A 24503-nucleotide genomic window follows, 5' to 3' on the forward strand; every position below is an offset into this window, starting at 1 on the left:
CTCCATTGTGTGTGTGTGTGTGTGAGTGTGTGTGTGTGTGTGTGTGTGTGTGTGTGTGTGTGTGTATACCACATCTTCTTTATCCATTCATCCATCAATGGACATTTGGACTATTTCCATACTTTGGCTATTGTTGATAGTGCTGCCATAAACATTGGGGGCATGTGCCCGTTTGAAACAGCACACCTGTATCCTTGGATAAATACCTAGTAGTGCAGTTGCTGGGTCATAGGGTAGTTCTATTTTTAATTTTTTGAGGAACCTCCATATTGTTTTCCAGAGTGGCTGCACCAGTTTGCATTCCCACCAGCAGTGCAAAAGAGATCCTCATTCTCCACATCCTCACCAACATCTGTTGTTGCCTGGGTTGTTAATGTTAACCATTCTGACAGGTGTGAGGTAGTATCTCATTGTGGTTTTGATTTGTATTTCTCTGATGATGAATGATGTTGAGCATTTTTTCATGTGTGAGCTGGCCATCTGGATGTCTTCTTTGGAGAAGTATCTAGTCATGTCTTTTGCCCATTTCTTCATAAGATTATTTGTTTTTTGGGTGTTGAGTTTGATCAGTTCTTCATAGATTTTGGATACTAACCCTTTATCTGATATGTTGTTTGCAAATATCTTCTCCCATTCCGTCGGTTGCGTTTTAGTTTTGCTGATTGTTTCCTTCACTGTGCAGAAGCTTTTTATTTTGATGACGTCCCAGTAGTTCATTCTTGCTTTTGTTTCCCTTGCCTTGGGTGACATGTTGAGTAAGAAGTTGCTGTGGCCAAGGTCAAAGAGGTTTTTGCCTGCTTTCTCCTTGAGGATTTTGATGGCTTCCTGTCTTACATTGAGGTCTTTCAACCATTTTGAGTTGATTTTTGTGTATGGTGTAAGAAAGTGGTCCAGGTTCATTCTTCTGCATGTTGTTGTCCAGATTTCCCAACACCACTTGCTGAAGAGACTGTTTTTATCCCATTGGATATTCTTTTCTGCTTTGTCAAAGATTAGTTGGCCATATGTTTGTAGGTCCATTTCTGGGTTCTCTATTCTGTTCCATTGATCTGAGTGTCTGCTCTTGTGCCAGTACCATATTGTCTTGATGATTACAGCTTTGTAGTATAGCTTAAAGTCTGGGATTGTGATGCCTCCTGCTTTGGTTTTCTTTTTCAAGATTGCTTTGACTATTCGGGGTCTTTTCTGGTTCCCTACAAATTTTAGGATGGTTTGTTCTAGGTCTGTGAATAATGCTGATGTTATTTTGATGGGGATTGCATTGAATATATAGATATTTAACAATATTTGTTCATCCTATCCAGGAGCATGGAATATTTTTCCATTTTTTTCGTGTCTTCTTTAACTTCTTTCATAAGCTTTCTATAGTTTTCAGTGTATAGATTTTCACCTCTTTGGTTAGATTTATTCCTAAGTATTTTATGGATTTTGGTGCAATTGTAAATGGAATCAATTCCTTGATTTCTCTTTCTGTTGCCTCACTGTTGGTGCATTGATTTTATATCCTGCAATTTTGCCGAATTCATGAATCAGTTCTAGAAGTTTTTTGGTGGAATCTTTTGGGTTTTCCATAGAGAGTATCATGTCATCTGCAAAGAGTGAAAATTTGACCTCCTCCTGGCCAATTTGCATGCCTTTTATTTCTTTATGTTGTCTGATGGCTGAGGCTAAGACTTCCAATACTATGTTGAATAACAGTGGTGAGACTTGTCTTGTTCCTGACTTTAGAGGGAAAGCTCTAAGTTTTTCCCCATTGAGGAGGATATTAGTGTTGGGTCTTTAATATATGGCTTTTATGATCTTGAGGTTATGATCCTTCTATCCCTACTTTCTTGAGGGGTTTTATCAGGAAAGGATGCTGTATTTTGTCAAATGCTTTCTCTGCATCTGTTGAGAGGATCATATGGTTCTTGTCCTTTCTTTTATTGGTGTGATGAATCACATTAATTGTTTCGTGGACGTTGCACCAGCCCTGCATCCCAGGTGTAAATCCCACTTGGTCGTGGTGAATAATTTTTTTAATGTATTGTTGCATCCAGTTGACTAATATCTTGTTGAAAGTTTTTGCATCCATGTTCATCAGGGAAATTGGTCTGTAGTTCTCCTTTTTAGTGGGGTCTCTGGTTTGGGAATCAAGGTAATGCTGGCTTCATAGAAAGAGTTTGGAAGTTTTCCTTCCATTTCTATTTTTGGGAACAGCTTCAAGAGAATAGGTGTTAACTCTTCCTTAAATGTTTGCTAGAATTCCCCTGGAAAACATTCTTGCCCTGGACTCTTGTTTTTTGGCAGTTTTTGATTACTAATTCGATTTCCTTACTGGTTATAGGTCTTGCTCAAATTTTCTATTTCTTCATGTTTCCATTTTGGCAGTGTATATGTTTCTAGAAATTTTTCAATTTCTTCCAGATTGCCCATTTTATTGGCGTATAATTGCTCATAGTATTTTCTTATTTTTGTTTGTATTTCTGCTGTGTTGGTTGTGATCTCTCCTCTTTCATTCTTGATTCTATTATTTGGATCCTTTTCTTTTTCTTTTTATCAAACTGGGTGGTGGTGTATCAATTTTGTTAATTCTTTCAAAGAACCAGCTTCTGGTTTCATTGATCTGTTCTACTGGGTTTTTTTGGTTTCTATAGCATTAATCTTTATTATTATCTGTCTTCTGCTGGTTTGGCGTTTTATTTGCTATTCTTTTTCCAGACCTTTAAGGTGTAGGTTAGGTTGTATATCTAAGACCTTTCTTCCTTCTTTAGGAAGGCCTGGATTGCTATATACTTTCCTCTTATGACTGCCTTTGCTGCGTCCCAGAGGTTTGGTGCTGTTGTGTTTTCATTTGCATTGACTTCCATGTACTTTTTAATTTCCTCTTTATCTTCTTGGTTAGCCCATTCATTCTTTAGTAGGATGTTCTTTAGTCTCCAAGTACTTGTTACCTTTCCAAATTTTTTCTTGTGGTTGATTTTGAGTTTCATAATGTTGTGGTCTAAAAATATGCACAGTATGATCTTGATCTTTTTGTACTTGTTGAGGGCTGATTCGTGTCCCAGTATGTTTTCTATTCTGGAGAACGTTCCATGTACACTGGAGACGAATGTATATTCCACTGCTTTAGGATGAAATGTTCTGAATATATCTGTTAAGTCCATCTGGTCCAGTGTGTCATTCAAAGCCATTGTTTCCTTGTTGATTTTTTGATTAGATGATCTGTCCGTTGCTATAAGTGGAGTGTTGAAGTCCCCTACTATTATGGTATTATTATCAATGAGTTTCTTTATGTTTGTGATGAATTGATTTATATATTTGGGTGCTCTCACATTTGGAGCATAAATGTTTATAATTGTTAGGTCTTCTTGGTGGATAGACCCCTTAATTATGATATAATGTCCTTCTTCATGTCTTGTTACAGTCTTTATTTTAACGTCTATATTGTCTAATATACGTATGGCTACTCCGGCTTTCTTTTGTTGACCATTAGCATGATAGATGGTTCTGATCCCCCTACTTTCAATCTGAAGGTGTCTTTAGTGGGTCTAAAGTGGGTCTCTTGTAAATAGCATATGGATGGATATTGTTTTCTTCTCCATTCTGTTACCCTATGCCTTTTGATTGAATCATTTAGTCCATTTATGTTGAAGGTGAGTACTGAAAGATATGAATTTATTGCCATTATGTTGTTTATAGAGTTGGAGTTTCTGGTCCTTTCTCTGGTGTTCCCTGGTCCTTTCTAGTCTTTGCTGTTTTTGGTATTTATTTATTTATTTATTTATTTATTTATTTATTTATTTATTTATTTTGTTATTTTTTCATCTTTTCTCCCCTCAGAGAGTCCCCCTTAAAATTTCTTGTAGGGCTGGTTTAGTGCTCATGAACTCCTTTAATTTTTGTTTGTCTGGGAAACTGTTAATCTCTCTTATTTTGAATGATAGTCTTGCTGGATAAATAATTCTTGGCTGCATATTTTTCTGATCCAGCACATTGAATATATCCTGCCACTCCTTTCTGGCCTGCCAAGTTTCTGTAGATAGGTCTTGCTGCAAACCTGATCTGTCTTCCCTTGTAGGTTAAGGACTTTATTCCCTTGCTGTTTTCATGATTATTTCCTTGCCTGAGTATTTTGTGAATTTGACTATGATATGCCTTGTTGATGGTCGGTTTTTGTTGAATCTAATGGGAGTCCTCTGGGCTTCCTGGATTTTGATGTCTGTGTCTTTCCCCAGGTTAGGAAAGTTTTCTGCTATGATTTGCTCACATAATGTTTCTACCCCTTTTTCTCTCTCTTCATCTTCTGGAACCCCTATGATTCTAATGTTCCTTTTTGATGAGTCACTGATTCTTAAATCATGCTTTTTGCCTTAGTCTCCCTCTTTTTTCTGCTTCATTGTTTTCCTTAAGTTTGTCCTCTATGTCACTGATTCTCTGTTCTGTCTCATCCATCCTTGCCGCCATGGCATCCATTTGAGATTGCAGGTCAGTTATAGCATTTTATTTCATCCTGCAGAAAGAGATTTCTTTTACTTCTTTTACTCTTTTATCTCTGCAGAAAGAGATTCTAATCTGTTTTCAACCCCAGCTAGTATTCTTACTATTGTGATTCTAAATTCTGGTTCAGACAACTTGCTTTTATCTGTGTTGGTTAAGTCCCTGGCTGTCATTTCTTCTCTTTTGGGGTGAATTCCTTCATTTCGTCATATTGAAGGGAGAAAAGGAATTAATGAGTTTAAAAAATTTAAATTAAAAAATTAAAAGCAACACACACACACACACACACACACACACACAAAACAAATAAATGATGCTAGATCCTAGGTGTGTTTTGGTCTGGGTGTTGAAAGGGGCTTGATAGATTAGAGAAAGAAAGGGAAAGGAAAAAAAAGGAAATCGTTTGAAAATTTGAAAAATGAATACACTGTAATAGAATAAAATGAAGTGATGGAAGTTTAATAGAATTTGGAAAAATTACACAAAAGTAAAAAATATAGTAGAAAAAAGGCATGATAAATATTTTTAATAAAAATTGAAAATAAAAATGTATGTTTTCCTGCATTCAAGAAAAAGAAAAAAAAAACAAAAAAGAGAAAAAAAAGAAAATCGAATAGATGGACCAGTGAACAGCCTGAAATACATTTGAAATTACTTTGTTTTCCCCTAGAAGTCAAACTATGAAGCACTTTATAGTCTGTAAACTAAGTAGGCGGAGAGATTTGTGTTCCTGAAGAGTGGTTGGCTCAGTTGGGCAGGGCTTAATGTAATGGCTCCATTCTCCACTAGATGGTGCTGCCTACCTTACTGGTGTGGTTTGTTGTGACACTTGTAGGTGTGTATGCGCATGTGTGGGAGGTGTGAAAATGGCGTCACCCAGCTACCCAGTCTCTAGTATCAGAACTGTGTTTTCCCCAATCAGCACCTGTCCTGTCTTCGGCTTCCGTCCACTCCCCGCTTATATACTGTCCGTGACCAAGCCCCAGGCAGCACCTCCCTCCTGAGTTCTATCTCAGATGTGGCTGTGTTTCCCGACCCCTTATCTCTGAGGGACTGTGGCTTTGACCCTTTCTGCCCTCTGAAGGAGGGTCTCACCGGGCAATGGCTGGATGCCAGCTGCAGCCAGGAATGCTCGCAGGACCACGCTGCTGCTGCTGCCCAGAGATTGCGGCCAGGTGCCGGCCCACCCCAGAAAAAGTTCATGCGATTGTGTAGCAGCAGCATTTCAAGGATTATGGAAAATCACAACACACATTTGGCACCAGGCTTCACCCCCAACGACCTTGTGCCAGTACCAGAGAATGTTGTTCTCCCAGGCCCACTGGGATCTTTCCTGTTTGGGGCCACACAGACTCTACCGGATGTCCTCCCAACAGGGGAACAGCCTCTTCCCCTGTGGCCTGAAGAATCCCAGACTCCACTGTGCTCCTGGGGATTCGCCCTTCTCACCAGACACTGCCAGGTATCAAGCTGCAGAGTTTCAGACTCTGCATTCCCCTGTTTATAGAGTCTTAATGGAATTTAAACCCTCTCCTTTCTCCTTTCTCCCTTTTTAGTTCAGTCCCTACTCCTGTTTTCACTTTTCACTTTATCTCTAGCTGCTTTTGGAGGGGGGGTGCTTTTCCCGTACTCTCCCCCTCCCTCTGTCCTCTCTCCACAAGCAAAAACAGCTCACTCCCTGCCCTCTGTGGCTTCTCTCTCCCCCAATTCACCTCTCCGCATCGTGTACCTGCTGAGTTCTGTGGTTCAGGTTGTGCAGATTGTTGTGTTAATCCTAAAATCAGTTTTCTAGGTATGCAGCATGGTTTAGTGTTGATCTAGCTGTATTTCATGGACACGAGACACAAAAAACCTTCCATGCTGTTCAGTTCCCCAGCATTTCTGACCTGAAGCACACACTTGGAAAGAAATGCCTTTTGTATCCCAAAAAAAGTCCAGACAAAGAAATACAGAGGTCACCCACTGAAAGTCACCTGAATACACCAAAATGGTACAATACAAGGAATGTAAGGAAGACAACAGTAGCATCCACTATAACCAGGAAGGGCACAGTGAAATTATACCTCTATTCCTTGCTAAGAATGATGTAATTTGCTACAATTATTTTAAAAAGACAGCTAACTATATATCAAGAGCCTTAGAAATGTTGGTACTAAGTACAACTCCATAAAAATAATTATATTCATCACAGTATTATTTATAATGTTGAGAAATAAAAAATAATTTAAGGGGCACCTGGGTGGCTCAGTGGGTTAAGCGTCCAACTTCCACTCAGGTGCCATATGTGAGTTTGTGCTGACAGCTCAGAGCCTGGAGCCTGCTTCAGATTCTGTGTTTCCCTCTCTTTCTGCCCCTTCCCCGCTTGTGCTCTGTCTCTCTCACTCTCTCAAAAATAAATAAACATTAAAAAAATAAATAATTTAAATGTCCAACAATATAAGACTTGTTAGGAATGTTATTTATGTCTGATAGATGAAATGTTGCCATTAAAGCTGAAAATTATAGATTATATAGCTATATGAGAAAATGTTTTTGAGGGAGGAAGAAAGCAAGAAAAAGAAAGAAGAAAGATGAGATGGAATATTTAAAAATGATAGTAACATTATTGTCCTAGGGGTTGGGCTTATGTAGTTATATCTTTTTAATGCTGAAAATAACATGTTTTTAAAGCAACATAAGCATTGCTTTTAAATATTATCCAAAAATTTTAATATCTGCTTTCTATATATATCTTCTGAGGTTCTATATACAATCTCATCTTTCCAAAACAAAAATCTCATGAAATAGTTGAGTTTAGTATTAATGTATTTATTTTACAGATGAGGAAATTAAATCCCAGAAATGGTCAGATGGCTGGAAAGTGATGGAACTGTGATTAGACTATATTTCTTGACTCCTGGCCTAGTTCTCTTTATGACAGTAGTACATGTCTGTTATTTCCATGTCTTTTTATTTTCAAGAATCTCCTCATCTTCTCATCATCAAGAGTGCATAGTAGACCTAAGCCTGACTAGTGAGAGCCAGTGACTCTAGTCACTGATAAAGAACTGGTCATGTGACCCAAGTTAGGACAATCAAAGATAGCCCAGGACTTTTGATGGCTTCTTCCACCAAGGGTACTAAACTGCTAGAAAATTGAGAAGCCTGGAGTTTCCCATGCTCATTTTTCTCAGCTCATAAGAGAGTCTGCCTAAGAGTGGAGGAAAATAGAGCTAGAAATGGAAAGAAACCAATTTCTTATGACATTGTTAAAGCACTCCACTCTTTGATTTGAATCTGGCCATGTCTCAAGCCAAGGTCTACCCTTGGCCTTTTCAGGTTTGTGAACTAATAAATACTTGTTTTTCCTTTGAATTAAGATAATTAGATTGAGGTTGCTGTCATCATCACTAAAAATATCCTGGCTAATGTGGAAGTTAGTTGTTGTCACTGACAAATATTAAAAATGTTGTGTTGGCCAAGCCAAGGTAGACTGCAGGGTAATGAATGTTCTCTAGCTAGAATGCAATCCATCTGTGCTATGAAGTAGCAAAGCAGATAATTAAACTGCTACCTGTCATATCTTTGGACTCAGGTTATGTGTCTACTGAGGTTAGAACTTGAGGGAATTTGGTAAAAACATGTCAGGATCCTGGAATATTATAGCCAGTTCTCAATACTTTAATCTTGACTGTTTAAAAGTCAAGAAGGAGGAGGAAAAGGAGGAGAAAACACAATCTTGTTCTATGGCTCATATAACAACCCAGGACAGCTGAGATTCAAGTAGCTCTGTGCATGAAAAACTGAAAAAGTCAAATGTTTCACCCCAAGAAAAAGTTACTGCATGGAAAGCCAAGGAGTCTGACAACAACATTGTAGATAAGAAGAGGATCTACGAGAAGCTACAAAATGATTTCCCAGGCCCATCCAAGAACCTCAACTGCTACTCCCTGCCTGAAGAAGGTGTTAGGTAGGAAGTTTTCAGGTGAAAATGACAGAAACACCAGTCCAATTATCTTAATTAAAAGATAGTGGAAAGTGTTTTCCCAGTCATACCACCTAGAGATATGAAGAGAATTAATTATGACTTCCAATCCTAACCAGTTGTTCTTTACCATTATAAACCTTTAAGCTAAGAGTTGGAAGGTGAGTAGAGCATTGCAGCCTACTGCTAAGAAATAGAAACTACAGACTCAGATTTCTCTTGAAATTATGACTCAACATGATCTCAGTTTCCAGTTACTAGTCTACAGCATTGACCAAATGCAAATTAACTGGATGCCTACCAAGGTTTTAATGTTTCCCTTTTAGAAAAACCCCAAACCTGGCAAGCAAATGCTCGTAAGTACTTAACCCATAAGCATTCCCTCAACCACCAAAACTTCACCAATAGGAAGTGTGTTGCTAACATATGGCAGCCATCAAAAACAGATCTCAAATGTACCCAGAAGAAAATAACTGTCAAGTAAAATCCACTGTAATGCAGATTCCTGACCAAAGGACCCACTGTCCTGGGCAGTAAGAATTTGCAATCCTTAATGAGTAGAACAACTGTTTATTTACTTTTTCCCTGTTCTCATTTTCAAATGAGAATTTTTTTGAATTCATCCTTTATTTACTCCACCATCGTCTATTACATTTGCTGTAGGTGGTTAAACAAATCAGTCATATACTGCTGGATAATAAGAAGCTATGTCTGCGACTAACAGTTACAAAGCAAAGATCTTGATCTAGAGTAATAAGATAACTTTACAACACTCATTTGACTCTTTAGACAGGAGGTGACTGCAGTATTTGTTGTGCATAAAATAGTTGTTTTTTGTTACATGGGAGCAATGTATGTATAAAAATAAATGTTGAAGTCTATAAATTAAAAGAAAGTGTATGTGTTTGCGGGAAAACTGCTATCATGGAGATGTATTGATTTTACCCATCAAGCATCCTTGGCAACAGAATCCCTCTTTTTCTTATTGACCCTTCTATTTTCAATGCATGATATTTGGATGGGCTGCCCCAGATCTAGGAGTATGCTCTGACCTTATCATTCACAATCAAAATAAACAATTACTGCTTAAGAGATGGCACATGACCCAAGTCAGGTCAGCTAAATTAGGCTGAAGATTTTGGCTAAAAAGTATTGGGAAAAGAGTACTCTTTTTCCACTGGTGTTGGCAAGTTGGTCGAATATAAGCCTGGAACTACCAATGCTCATCTTTGGCACCAATTAGAGACCTTTGAGGGTGAAACCACCCAAGTAAAATCCACTATGTGCAGGTGCAGAGAGAGAGGGAGACTTTTGATAACATTTTGTGAGCACCTAAATTTGGCCATGCCCAAAGCCCATATATACAACCTGCATTTCTAAGTTATTTGAGCCATTAAATTCCATTTTCTCCTTCAGTAAGTTCAAGATGTATTTCTGAAAGTATGAAATCACCTAGGTTATGTATAGTCTTACCATTCTCTTCAATAATCAAACTGTCAATTTCTAAATCTTTCTGATATTTAATATTTGTTAAATTTCTCAAGAAAGAAAACTTGCACAGGAAAACTTCCTAATTCCTTAAAACTCACTTAGTTGTCTTAAGATTATGAAGATTTGAAGAAATTCAGAGCTTGGATGTCATGTGTGGTTCAGCCATAGAAGCAGAGTCACTATGAGTGCTGCAGGATAAGGAATATATTGTAGGAAGTAAACCTCACACAGTTGTGGGAAGAGCTAGGGAATCGACAGTAGGAGAACCTAAGAAGGAGTCTCTAGTGAGTTCTCCTGAAGCACCTGTGCAAGTAAAACTGTCCATAATTTCAAGGAATTCTGAGAAGACCAGCATATCTAGCCACCAAAGTGGGACTATGGCGGGGGCAGGGCGGGGGGGAGGTCTATGAAATGTGTCTGTCAAAGTACAGCCATGCATCTGGTGATAAGCCTGGAACTGATCTTAATCAGGAGGACCAAGAGTTGGGAAGAAAAGTTCCTCTCTGTCACTTTAACTGACCTCAGAAATCTCCGGAAAACAAAGGTTGCTGTTTCACACTTGTGCCTTCCAAATCTGATGCAAGTTCTCTTTTGGTCAACTTTAATTTGTAATCTTACAGCAAAGAGAATTCTGGGAAATGTGGTTCTTAGCTTAATCAAGTTGACACAGCACAATCTTTTCTCTCCTAGTCAACCTGTCATCAGTGCATACCTCTTTTAACCATATTCCATATAAAGTAAAAGAAAAACCATGCTTCTGCCTAACATCGTGCAACTATCTCTTGCTTACTGAAAATACACTATTCCTCTCCCCAAAGAAGTATATGTAAGATACCACCTTAGAGTGATTTCTTCTCCACACTCCCTTTTTGATGTCCTGCAACTAAACACTGAGACATCAGTTTAACCACTATCTTCTTTAGGAAAAGGAAATAAGAAAGGAAAATGATCAGTTAGTATAGATAAAACTAAATTCATGGCAAAATAAGGAAGAAATACTCATAACTATAATACTCCTTATTTCACTAACTGATCATATAATAATAGCTGATATTATCACCTTCTTCACTAGCCATTCCATAATCTCTTTTCTCTCAGTAAGCATCTCAGTTGCTGGTAGTTTCTTTTGAGTCAGATTATCAAAACTTTAATTTTGAAATAGTCTGTATGTACATTTACCTGTTCTGCCTCTACTGATTAGTTATAATTTTTCATTAAATTTTATTATAGGACATAAAAATACTATGAGACACCTCAAAGAATCCCAAAATGAAGTAACCCAATTTTCTCTTAATAGAATCAATCACTCTAATAGTATAGTAATCCCCCCTTTTGCCAATTGGTTAGGTGGCCCGAGGAACCCACAGTGGCCAATTAGTCTCAACAGTCAGTTTAGTGAAACCATTGCTACGTCCCCTAGGGGAAGTATCCCTCCCTTGTGAACTAAGATCTCCAAACCAGAAAAGTCAAAAGGTACAGAAATAAGAAGAAAAATGTTCATAGACATTCCTATTTCTGTCCCTTGAATCTTAGCATGGGAAAAATACTACTGTATTTTGGACTCAGATTCAAATAATATACCTAGTCCTGGAAGACATGACTTCAGTCCACAAAGTTGCTATCCAGCTGGCACCACAGCTGAATTTTCATACAGTTACTCAACAGTTCAATCAGGCCAGCTGCTCCAGGGTGATAGGTAGCATGCTTAGTTCAGTGAATTCTATGAACACAAGCCCAATGCCACACTTCATTTGTTGTCAAATAAGTCCATTAGTCAGGGGTAATGCCGTGTGGAATTCTATGATGTCAAATAAGGCATTCCATAAGTCCAAGGGTGATGGTTTTGGCAGAAGCATTACAGATAGGAAAGGCAAATCCATATCCAGAGAAGTATCTATTCCATTGAAAATAAAACAGCATGATGGAAGTAGTTCAATATGATCATCCTGCCAGCAGGTGCCTGGCAAGACTACCAGACGAATGGTGCCATACCAGCGTATCAGATTTTGTTTGTTGGCAGGTTAGGCATTTGACAGCAGCTATGGCCAAATTAGCCTTGTGTTGCTGAGTCCATCCAAAACCTCCATTCTTGTTTCTGTGGCCACCTTCTATGTTTATTTGGAGAGGACAGCAGTAGCTGGGGATAGATCCTCACCAACATCCACAGAATAGCAACTTTTTACGTGATTATTAGACTGGTGTCACTCTTTGTTGACCATTGATATAGATCAAAAATATTTTCTTATGTGTAGACACAGAGACGTCTATCTACATATCTCTTCCCTAGACTATCTTCTAACCAATTTTCTGATTATGCTCCTTCCAAGTCTCTGACTGTTCTTCCAAATGTTAAGAATTGCATATGGATCAGGGTAGATGCATGTCTTCAGCCATCTCTTCTTCTAGGAAGAAATGAACAACCATATGCACTGCTCTGAGTTCTGTCCATTGGAGGGATTTTCCTCACCACTGCTCTTTAGGGCTATCGCTGAGTGGAGCTGTAGCCCTGCAGCTTTCCTCTTTATTAGAGTCATGCTAGCGTATTGTGCAGAACCACATGTAAACCAAACTGCAAATTTTGTTCTTCCTTAGTAGGTTGGTCTTAGGGAGCTCCCTATCAGGTCATAGGTAAGGTTGAAATGGAGGAAACAACATAGAAGAAATAGGGGCCATGGGCACCTGTGATGTTTGCTCTGCACTAACTTTTGCCTTCAAGACCTGCTTGATCCTGATCATGTGTATACAACTTTCATTTGATGATGAAGTGCTGCTATACATGCCCAATATTTTAGAGTGTTGCCAAATACCTGGTTCATGATAGGCAGCTCAGATGATTTGGTAACTTAGTGGTCCAGGATCAAGCTTTCATTTACTTATGACTTGCCCAGTAATAAGCCAGAAGCTGCTTTTCAAAAAGGAGGAGATTTTTTTTTTACAGAGAATGCAAAGCTTTGCTCCAAAATTGTTAAAGCTCTGTGCTATGACGAACTTGTAGGGACTGCCAAAGGTTCCATATAGTATTTCTACATATCTCTGACCCTTCAAGAGCCATAAGAACTGTTCAGTTATACGTCCCAAGTTATGGAGCAGCTTGTATGGCAGGCTAGATCCGATACAGAGACCTCTCTTTTTCTGGTTCTATTCAAAACTGGCAGGGGCACCTGGGTGGTTCAGTTGGTTGAGTGTCCAACTTCAGCTCAGGTCATGATCTCACAGTTTGTGAGTTTGAGCCCCACGTGAGGCTCTGTGCTGACAGCGCTAAGCCTGGAACCCACTTCGAGTTCTGTGTCTCCCTCTCTCTCTGCCCCTCCCCTGTTTACTCTCAGTCTCTCTCTCTCTCTCTCTCTCTCTCTCTCTCTCTCTCTCTCTCAAGTATAAATAAACATTAAAAAAAAACCTGGCAGCCTTTGGAGATATTTGGTAGATAAGTTGGAATAACATATATTGCCTCCAAAAATCCAAAGAAGCCTACAGGGGTTTGTCTCTTTCTTAGTGTTAGAGGAAGCAGGTGCAATAACTTGCCCTTCATCTTCAAAGGGATACATCAACATGCTCCAGACCACTAGATCTCTAGATATTTCACAACGGGGGCAAGTGTCTGAACTTTTGTGTGGTATTTCTATATTATACACGGTCTTACTTTCCAAGGTGGTGAGTTTTTCTCTTGTATGTTGTGATAAGATTAGCCTTCTGAAAAGTATCATTACAAATAAGGGAGAGCTAAGTGATAGTGAACAGGATCTTCAAACCAGCCATAAGTAATGTTCTGAAAGAAAGCAGAACGCTAAGATAAGAAGAAATGGAACCAAAGGCTAAAATCCTAATGGCAATTTGAAAGGAAAAGAGGGCCTGCAGGGTAGGAAACCACAAAATTAGGGTATGAAATTACTCTCTCCTACCATCAAAAAGAGAACGCCACATTCAGGAGGTGTTCTGCAGGTCCTTTATCTTCTTCTTTATATTTTTTCCTTGTTTTAAGCATTTGGTATCTCTTTCACGCCCAACCTAATGCTGAGTTTTATCAATTATCCCTGCCATAATCTATCAGTTTCCAATGCCTCCTTGCTGCCTATAATATAAAAAGCAAAAACCTCATAACCAAAGGCTCCTTCAAATATGACTGCATCTATCCTTCCAGCCTCAGCTATTCTTAAGCCATGCTGAATTCCTCACATCTTCTAAAATACATTGTATGTTTACACAACTACCAGTCTTTGCATGTACTGGTCCCTCTCCTGGAAATGGCCTCTCTCCTCCTCTTCTCCTGGATTGTTCAATTCAACCTCCAGATTTAACTCAAATATAATTTCTTCTTTGATTTCCCTTATTTCCCTGATTCCCTGAAACAAGTGGATCAGTCTCATCCCCGGGTTCCCCACAGCATTTGGATCATAATTGTTAGTGTGCTCACCACAAAAGATTGCTGTTTTTCTCTCTATAGGCCTATATCCACGAATAGAACAAAGAAGGAGCATATAAACATTTGCTCAACAAATGAAACAGATGGGTTTATTACTTTCTGGTTTGCCCAGATCCTACACTATAGAGCCCCATCTCTTCACCTACAATTTGCTGTTGATTTTATTTTAAATCTTTAAGACGAAATTTATTTTTCAAAAACAGCTATGTAAGCAATTACCTAAAATCATTAACAGAATGTTCCTTTGAAATGATTTGTGTAGAGGTCATTTAGAAGTCTAGTACTTACCGTCTAATTTGTAGATATTTTTGGTGGTCCACCTTTGCATGAGTCTCTATATAAGAAAGAGAATTAAACAGTTAATTAAAAAGTTGATCTTTTTATAGTTCAATCTGCATTATGTACTTATCTCAACCAGAATGGTGGACAGAGCCCTTTATTAAAGTCTTTATTCTATAACATACTGTGTGACTGCTCTACTGCTCAGCTACCTTTCCACTGTAAAAAGAAGATAATTCTTGCCCATCTTACAGATTTCTTGAAAACAAAAGTTTGTTAAGTGAGTACAAATGTTAGTCAAATGCAAGCATTATGAGTATTTTAATGCCTAACAAACATATCAGTACATTTAGTGAGTACCCATGATTTGTGCATTCTATAATTTATTTAACATTATATCTTTACCAACCTGCACATGCCTGCACAAAATATAAACCTAATTAACAAATATTTAAATATCTGCATTTCAAAGAAGATCACTGAAACAGTACCTGGAAAATTCAGAAATCTTTACTTCACAGTTGGAATTAATAATTTTTTCTGTCATTTTGAGGTTAATTTTTGAGAAAGAAACAAACAATTTGTAGTCATACTAATTTAGTGTAGTAGTCCTTGTGTCTAGTTCAAATTCCAGCCCAGGGAGATCCCAACATAGTGGTATAGAGTTTTAAATTGGTAAATGTAAGGAATCCTTGAAATGCTAACTTCTGCACTTTTTTGGAGAACCACAGATTGTCAGTCATCTCTGTTGATCTAGAAATGCAAATGTCCGTCAAAATACTGAAACATACCAATGATTTGTTTTACCTAAATTAGAAGTGTTACTTTGCTCCAACTAAATTAGGAGCACCTGTATCACTTTGAGCTAATCTTGTGAGTTGCGAAGAGCACCGTGCTCAAACTGGTCTGACAGCTGCTTTGAAATAGCAGGTTAGCACAGCTGTAATTGTGGCATTAGCAGTGGAAATAGGGCTATACATCAGGGAAGAATCGTCCTATCATTTACTATTTTTCCCTCTCCTGAAATTTCACCTTGATTTTGCTTTATATTCATTCTCTATGGAAGAAATTGTAAATTAGATACCTTACAATTCAACACATTGATTCATTCCTCTAAGCTTATTGAGTTTTTACGATGTGACAAAATGGTAATATGCTAGGTCTGGTACCAGAAAGAAAGATAAAGAGTTCACTGTAAACTCAGGGCACACACCTGTGAACAGCTTGTGCCCTAAGGGAACAAGAGGTAAAAACAACAAATCTCAAGAGGGAGAAAAGATCAGGGAAGGCTCTTCAGATGGCATTGAACAATCTTGCAAGATGACTATGTTGCTGAGTTAAGGTATTTTTAAAGTAAGGGGACTGCACACCCTTAAGGCCCAGGAATATTAATCTGCTTTGTGAATTGTGAAAATTCTAGTAATTTAGTATTCTTGGTGGGGGGGAGGGGTTGTTTAGAGATGGGGAGCAGAGCACAGGGCAGTCAGGATAGCCAGAGGATATGCATAGATGGTCAAGGGCAGATAAAAAAGAGCATGCTATTACCGTGTAGGTGATAGACAGGCTCTTATGGGCTTGAATTGCAGGTTCACAGTGACCTTAGCAGTCAGGACTGAATCAGAGTAATTTGAACAGAGATGGTTTAATATAAAGAATTACTAACTATAACAGCAGGTTGGGATACCCAGAAATTAGCTAGTAAGAAGTAAAAAGGACTGTAGAAAATATAGGAATAGCAGATATAAGAAGCAGCCAGTACCTCTTAGGGTGAGATAGAGCCCAAGGACAAGCCTACCTCTGCTCCCAAAGGCTACAATCCAGACCTTGTTGGAGAGGGCACGGAAGTTGCTCGCTGAATACAGAGAGGATGCTGTGATGCTGCACTGGTGGAACTTGCTGGAAATACACCCTCTAGGGTGCCAGTGAAACCTGTTCATAGGGAGATGACTCACTGGAAGCCTCCATCATAAAACTGCCTGAGGGTGGAAATGCTGAAGCTGCCAGCCGTTGGGTTCTCCTGCCCAACATGAACGGCAAAGCTGGGCACTGGAGAGGCTGCCTGGAATGGAAAAGTCTGGTGCTGCAAAAGCCACCCATGCTGCAGGAGCCAGACAAAAGGAACACTCTGGAACCAGGAAGGAAAGCCCCTTCCTCCTAGAATGTCTCTCCAGCACCCTCTAGTGACAAAGCTGACATTATGCTGTCTGCAAAGAAAATATGTAATTGGCCCATCTCCATTTTCACAGAGAGGGTGAAAAGGGTGAATTTAGAGTGAGAGATGGCACAGAACCAACATGATTTGTATGGAGAATGCACAAAAGGCTTAGCAACTGGTGCCACCTCTAGTCTGACAGGGAAGGCAGAGGCTAAAAATGGAAGATTGGTGGAACACTGCTTAAGTAGTTGAAAGAGCGGACCTACGCCTGCCGACTCCATCTTGTTCTGTGTCCTCCACCTTGAGTGACTATGTCCCCGACATGGCCCCTTTCCGGGAAAATCGCAGAAACCTCAGACCACCCTCCTCCCCTTGAGTAACCTCGGGCTCACCCGTTCAAACTTCCCATCAAAACACCCCGGCGACCTGCGTAACAGGACTCAGACCCTTCCCCAGCCAGTCAGCAGAGGCCACGACCCTTCCCCAGCCAATCGGCTGAGGCCACAGCCATTACCTCACCAACTGCCCCTAGACCCCTATAAAACCTTTGTGCTTTTGAAACTCTATCTCTCTCTGGTATCTCACCGCTGCATTGGTGCAGGTAGGGGATTGAGCTTGAGCTAGCTCGAATAAAGGCTCTTTTGCTTTTGTATCAGACTCGGCTCCCTGGTGGTCTTTGGGGATCACGAATTCTGGGCATAACAGTAGTCAGATCTCCAGATCCCTTACGTCACCCTCTGCAGCAGGGTGTCTGTCCTCCTTCAACCTAGCAGAAAGAGTTCTGTTCTTTGAAGACAAACACAAGGTCTTTGGGCTGGGAGAAACCAGGCACAGTGTGAAAATTAGGTGAATAAGTGAATACAGACATATTGAATGCCGAATGCTGAATGTGGAGACCACTGTGTTTTGCCTTCCTGGCTTCCAGAGGCTGGCTCAATGTTAACAATTTTTAGTTCCCCACCCTTCAAATGAGAAGATAAGATTAATAGGTCATCTGAGGAAGCATCTGTCATGAAGGATAGACACAAAAATAATAACTGGAACAAAGACCTTAAAAGAAGAACAAAGTTCAAATATTCTCAAAGAAGTCAGAGAATAATTGCAAGATCTCTTGCAATAAATAGGAACATTTGGGAAACAAAAAAGAGAACATAATAAACAGTATGTGATGGCAGAGATGAAAAACCCAATGGTAGTGATGAAATATAATGTCAAGGAAGTGATCCAGAAATTAGAGTACAAAGACAAAGAGATGGGAAATGACAGGAAAGAAGAGAAAATAAGAAGATGGTTTAGGAGACAAAATATTTGAGTCATGGATTTTTCAAAAAGAGAAACCAGGTAAAACAGTAGTTAGTGAATCACCAATAAAATAATTAAAAAGTTTTTTTCTCAGGGTGCCTGAGAAATTTTTTTCTCAGTCTGTTGAGCATCATACTTTGGCTCAGGTCATGATGTCAAGGTTCGTGTGTTCAGGCCCCACATCAGGCTCTGCGCCGTCAGCGCAGAGCAGACTTGGAATCCTCCGCCCCCCCTTTCACACTATCCTTCCTCCACTTGCACTCTCTCACTCTCAAAAATAAACATTTTTTAAAAATTTCTCAGCACTAAAGACATGAGTGTCCATATGAAAGTGCCCACTGACAGGAGAAAGAAAGAAAGAAAAGAAAAAGAAAGAAAGAAAGAAAGAAAGAAAGAAAGAAAGAAAGAAAGAAAGAAAAGAAAGGGAAAGAAAGAAAGAAAGAAAGAAAGAAAGAAAGAAAGAAAGAGAAAAAGAAAGAAAGAAAGAAAGGGAAAGAAAGAAAGAAAGAAAGAAAGAAAGAAAGAAAGAAAGAAAGAGGAAGAAAGAAAGGAAGAAAACTAAATCTGACTAAGGCCCATAATTGAAATTTCAGGATAACGAGATAAGTTTTAAGAGAGATAAAAAGACCAGTAAGTATGCCATGCAAAAGTGAGGAATAATACTGTTCTCTAAAAGAGAGTAGAGCAGCACTTTCAAAATTAAGAAAAAATAATTATTTCAGTATAGAAATTGATGCCAAGCCTATTTGTGTTATAGTAAAATATATTTTCACATATGCAAATTCTTAAAAATCATATTTCCCATGCCATGCAGCCTTTCTCAGGAAATAATTAGAAGATGTGCTCCAATAAAACAATGGAGTAAAAAAGATGAAAAGAAGAGATAAAGAAAACAGGACACTCAAATCAGAAGAAAGTGAAGGAAATTCTCAGCATTGCAAGGAAGAGAAGTTTCTGGACAATTGCTTTGCAGTATCCCTAAAAAGCACTGAGTTCAATAAAAAAAGAATGGAGTTCTTCAGATGGATGACTCCTTAAAAAAAAAAAAAAAAAACTGGAACTGATGAACTACCTAAGAATGATCTTAGGGAAAATGGTACTAAAATGCTATTGTGAATAGTTAGCAAAATGTTCAAATGAAATTAATCTAATGAAAAATCAAGGTTATTATTCTCAAGGAAAATAAAAGCATAAAAGAGAATGTAACTTTAATAAATTCCTAAAATGCTCAACTATAAATATTGATGTAATCATAATAATGACAGTGATTAATTAAATCGAAACAAAGCTTTTAATGTAACTTTATTGTGGGAGGTGGGGAAGGAAAGCAGAGGAGACAAAATTATAGGGGAGGATTAATTTTTTTCTGCCCTTCAACGTCCTTCTAGCTGGACTAAGAATCAAATTGACGTATGACAGATTGATGGGAGAAAATCAAATTTAGCTCTGTATGTATGGAAACCCACATAGACATGAAATTCCGAAGACAGTCAGGCAAAATGAGGTATATATGTCATCCTGAACTAAGGAGAATGGGGTAGTGGCCTGGGACTTCAAAGGGAAGGAAGGCGTCGCAGGACCATGAGAAGAAGAGCAGGTGTTTGATAATTAGGTTTTGTCCTACCATACAGATGGGTCACTCAGATAAAACTTATCTCTGATAATAACCTGTATTCTGGAAAAGACTCCCAATTTAGAGTCTTCTATATAGTTAGGGGAGCAGCAAATGTCTCTCTTGAGCCCTCAGGGTCTCAATTGCCTTCAGCTGAAAATAGTCCAGAGTCCAAAGTGGTATATTTTGGTTTGGCCTGCCCTTGACCCCTACAGAAGTTTCAGGGAGTTAAATCCTTAATGACCATATTGTCAATTGACCATGTTGTCAATAGATAACATCTAAAATTGAGGGGCATGTGAGTGGCAAAGTGGTTAAGCATGGGACTTAGGCTCAGGTCATGATCTCCCAGTTCGTGAGCTCAAGCCCCACATCTGGCTCTGTGCTGACAGCTCAGAGCCTGGAACCTGCTTCAAATTCTGTGTCTCCCTCTCTCTGTGCCACTCGCACTCTCTCTCTCTCTCAGAAATAAACATTAAAAAAAATTTAAAACATCTAAAATTGAATAATCAAAATATTAAAGTATATGCATATTATTTAGAAATATAGATATGTATGAAGAAGAAATCTCTAAAGGAGTAAAAAATGATTGCCTCTGAGGAAAGGAATTGGAGAAGAATTTGACAGAAAATTATTACATTTTGTTACATATATTTGACTTATAAACTGTTATAACATTACTTTTTCAAAAATAAAATTAGCCTAAAAAGGAAAAAAGAATATATTAGTTAAAAATATTTTCATATTCACACTTACTGAACAAATACATGCTAAGAATTTACTGTGTGCCCAGGTCAATATTCTACACTGGGGATAACATTGGAATAAGACAGAACTCCCAACCTTAAGGAGCTCACAAGTTTAGATGCGCTAGAAGGGCAGTGAGAGAAAAATATGAAATGAAGAAATTAGAGGATATTGCCATCCATGCTAAATGTAGGGTATGAATTGTAGAATGGGTGATTCAATCATCTAAAAAATATGAAAAAAAATGTCAAAAATAAATATTTTTAGTTTAAACCACGTTACTGTATCATTTCATTAGTAATAATAATAATAGCTGCTGGAGAGCCTGGGCGGCTCAGTGGGTTGAGCATCTGACTCTTGACTGGCTCAGGTCATGATCCCAGGGTCATGGGATTGAGCCCCAGGTCAGGCTCAGTGCTAAGCATGGAGCCTGCTCAGGATTCTCTCTTGCTTTCTGCCCCTCCCCTATTTGCACACACTCTCTGTCTTAAAATAAATAAACTTAATAATAATAACTGCTACTTTTTTCTTTTTTACTGCCTCATATGTATCGATACTTATACTAGGTCTTTTACCTACACCTTTGACTTAGTTCTAATTCTAACAAGGCAAATATTATTAGCATCATTTTAACAGATGAGTTGAATCATAGTAGCTTTAAGAATAGAAGAGATTCACATCTGTGCTGATAGCTGACACATGATTCAGACTTAAAGGAAGGGAATGAACTAGATTATCTTCTAGGCTTACTTTAAGTACTGTGATTTTACCATGTATTTCTTTCTGTGGGTTGTAGTCAAGAAAGTGGAAAAGTCACTGCTGTAGGTTATCAAAACATCACAATATATATATATATATTGAAATGGACCTGTGTGCTAGAACACCGATGTCTTTGTCATGCAAAACATTTTTTTAATTCAGTGTTAACTATTTAACCATACGCACATATATATAGTTACCCAAGAAAGTATTTTTTTCCTTTGCTTTAAGTAAATTTCTTAAAATTTCCATGTGAATGAATTCAAAGTACAATCAAATTATGCTTAAGTGTTCTCTCCTTTTGTAATTACCAAAATGCTAATATTGTTAATTGTACTTTAATATATTCTGAATAATATAATTTAAACTCTAGCTACTTAACTCCACTTTTCTGCCAATTTAGCCATTGTGCACTTGCCATATTTGTCTCTCTTTATAATCGAAAATAAAAGATAAAAACTGAATAATAAATAAAATGCTTAATTCTATTTTGTATTCATTCTTCCATCCTATTATTGAAACCCTTTGAATAGTATCTACAGATGACCCATATAACTATCACAATACTCTATTCTAAATTGAAATGAAATAATAATATTTGATGTCTTTTCCTCCTATTATTCTCTATGTATGCTTTCTATCTTAATGTCAGATGACCATTCAAAAAAGAGTAGGATGAAATTTCATATTTGCTAAGAGATTTCTTTTGTTTTATATTTCAGAAACACTCTGGAACTTAACAGTTCAGCTGTTGAAGGTCTATATATCATTAAGCAAATTATAGAAGCTTTTAAAATCCTCCTCAAAAAAGTCTCGTAAAAGGTTATTTTCTTATTTAAAGCATACTGTGCATTTCTTTTTTGACCAGAAAAATGAGTTGAGAGTTGTCTTTAAGCTACTGTAATTCCCAGGTGTCTTTCCAATTAATTAGAGTTATGTCAAAACAGGTCTGTTGAAATTAAATTACTTTTGTTCTTCCTTTACAACACATTTCCAAATCCATGAGGAAACAGATTCAGTAAAGTACCATCAATCAGGTTCCTATTTTCTGAAATATGAATGGTAAATAAAATGTTCTAAAGCTACACAGAGATTTATTTTATGGATTTAGCTTCATTATTCACTGATCTAAAGTAAATAAAAAATGACACAAGACCGTAGTCATAATCCCTTCGTTTCCTTCCTCTGTGTAGCGCTTATTCTGAGCCCTAATGTAACATTTGCTACTTTCTACCTTGTATTGTGTTATGTGTGTCTTATCCCCCTGCTACAATATAGCTCGTTAAGAAAACCACTTTCTCTTATTTAACTTTTAATCCCTGAGGTACCTAGTTCTGATGTGGTACATATTTAGCACTCAATATATTATTTTATTAGTGCTTTTAAAAAAATACTATTAAAGAGTATTTGAGGAAAACAGTAAAGCAAAAAAAGAAAAGAAATCAAATAAACCAGAGTTTCTTCATCTAAATGTAAAGAGATAATGTTTTAAAATATTCCCCACCCCCTTGCCTTTCTCCTGTTTGTCACCATTTTTAGTTATAAGCCTGATCTCCACTTAATTTTTATATAAAGTTAGACAGTGAACATGAACAGTCTCCATGTTATTTTAAAATCATAAAACAGTTAAATAGCTATATAATATTTCATCTAGAGGATATTAAAACATAAAATTATTCAACATTGTTTTGTTGTGAGGCATAAAGGTTTTTGCAAACTAAGCTGAGTCTCTAAACCCCCAATGTTTCTGAAAGGCTATGAATCACTTTGAAGATAGAAGTGTGGCCGGTGATCTGGTGATAAAATTACATCTCAAGGTGTAGGTTTTAGGATGTATTATATCCAACTAAGGGATCTTTGTGTTAGCCACAGCTCAAAAGTATGATATACTGGGGTGATCAGACCTGATTGGAAGTTTTGTCCCCCTACTTTTCTACCTTGACCACTCAAAAAAACGACCTTCTCAAGAAGAGGAAACCTTTTGCAGCTTCCAGCAGCTGAGGACCTTGTTTCTAGGAGACACTAACCAACTCCATACTTATACTGTTAATTAGAATGCTTCCATTAAAGAGAAATAAGCTTTTAAGAAAAGACTTGTGTTCCTGAGGCTTTACCACACATTAACAAGACCACTTGCCCCTATTCATAGACACCAAGGGCAATCTGTCTAGGCTCTATCTCTTATCTACACACTGATTTCAATGACTACTCTGTAGTCCCAGATGCCAGTCTCTGCTCTGTACTTATATTCACCTCTTTGTTTGGTCCTTTGCAAGCCGCTGGTCCATTCAGATAATTTTTTATTTAGGGCAGAGGGGGAAGCTCCACCAAGTTCTGCTATGGACCCTCCCTTTTCTGACATACTCCATTCTTACAACCAGGCCCGGATATCAAAAGCCCCTTCCACGGTAGAGCCCTGGACCACTTTCTTGTTCAAGGGGAAAAAATTAGATACTGAGTTTTTGATAGATTATTTTCACATTTCAAATGCTTGTGGATTTTATGTAATATGTTATGTTCAGACCTGAATATTTGGCTTGAGTGTTTTTAAGGTTAATAAAAAGGTATTGATATTGTCTTTAGAGCCAAGACTAAGAGATTTTCTCAATGTGACACCTCTAATGAGGGGTAGAGCAAAAGATAAAATCTACATGTACTTTAATTTCCAAGCCTATGTGCTTAACCTCTCACCAGTTTGCCTCTCTTATGACCAGATAGTCCAATTATCTTGAAAAGAGTTATAGCAGTTAAAAGCAGGACTAACAAAAGAGTCTAAAACAAGGAGGAAAGCATCACTTTGCAAGGTTTGTGGACTTCTAAAACACATAAACTGTGGCTGGCCATTACTGAATAAATGAACAAGAGTGAGCAGTGTAAGACCATGGAGTCAAAATCTGATAGTTGTCATTTTAATAATTAACTATATGATCGGCCCAACATGTCATACTTTACTAATAAAGAACCAGTACAGAACAAAAGCAAATATTGTTTGAATGAATAGTAATTATATAAAAGGAAACCATAAAGGAATATTTTTAGAGAAAGAACATAGAAGTAGCCAATGATTTGCAAAGAGTAGTTAAAAACTCAAAATTTCAACTGGGTACTTATAATCAAAACTGCTTAGAGAGTTAGTGTCTGATGAGTGAAACTCTCACCTAGATTATAAAGTCCCTGAAAATAAAAATTAATTGATCAATTAAAATTTTATATTACAAATACTAAACTGGTTTTGCAGACATAGATTTATTAAAAACAGATCTCTTTAACAAGTTTAAAAAAAAACAAAAATTCA

The 24503-nt window shown here is 37.8% G+C and overlaps 1 protein-coding gene across 6 annotated transcripts in view; it reads right to left on the minus strand.

Moving 5' to 3' along the window:
* PKIB (cAMP-dependent protein kinase inhibitor beta) overlaps nucleotides 1-24503 on the minus strand; it is a 176672-nt gene that overhangs the window by 134405 nt on the left and 17764 nt on the right. For all 6 annotated transcript variants that reach the window (XM_053222320.1, XM_027056990.2, XM_053222319.1 and 3 more), the window contains exon 2: nucleotides 14643-14688. The gene's annotated coding sequence lies outside the window, so the exon portion shown is untranslated. The remainder of the gene's footprint in view (nucleotides 1-14642; nucleotides 14689-24503) is intronic.

This window comes from Acinonyx jubatus, chromosome B2 (assembly GCF_027475565.1).
Source record: "Acinonyx jubatus isolate Ajub_Pintada_27869175 chromosome B2, VMU_Ajub_asm_v1.0, whole genome shotgun sequence".
NCBI lineage: Eukaryota > Metazoa > Chordata > Mammalia > Carnivora > Felidae > Acinonyx > Acinonyx jubatus.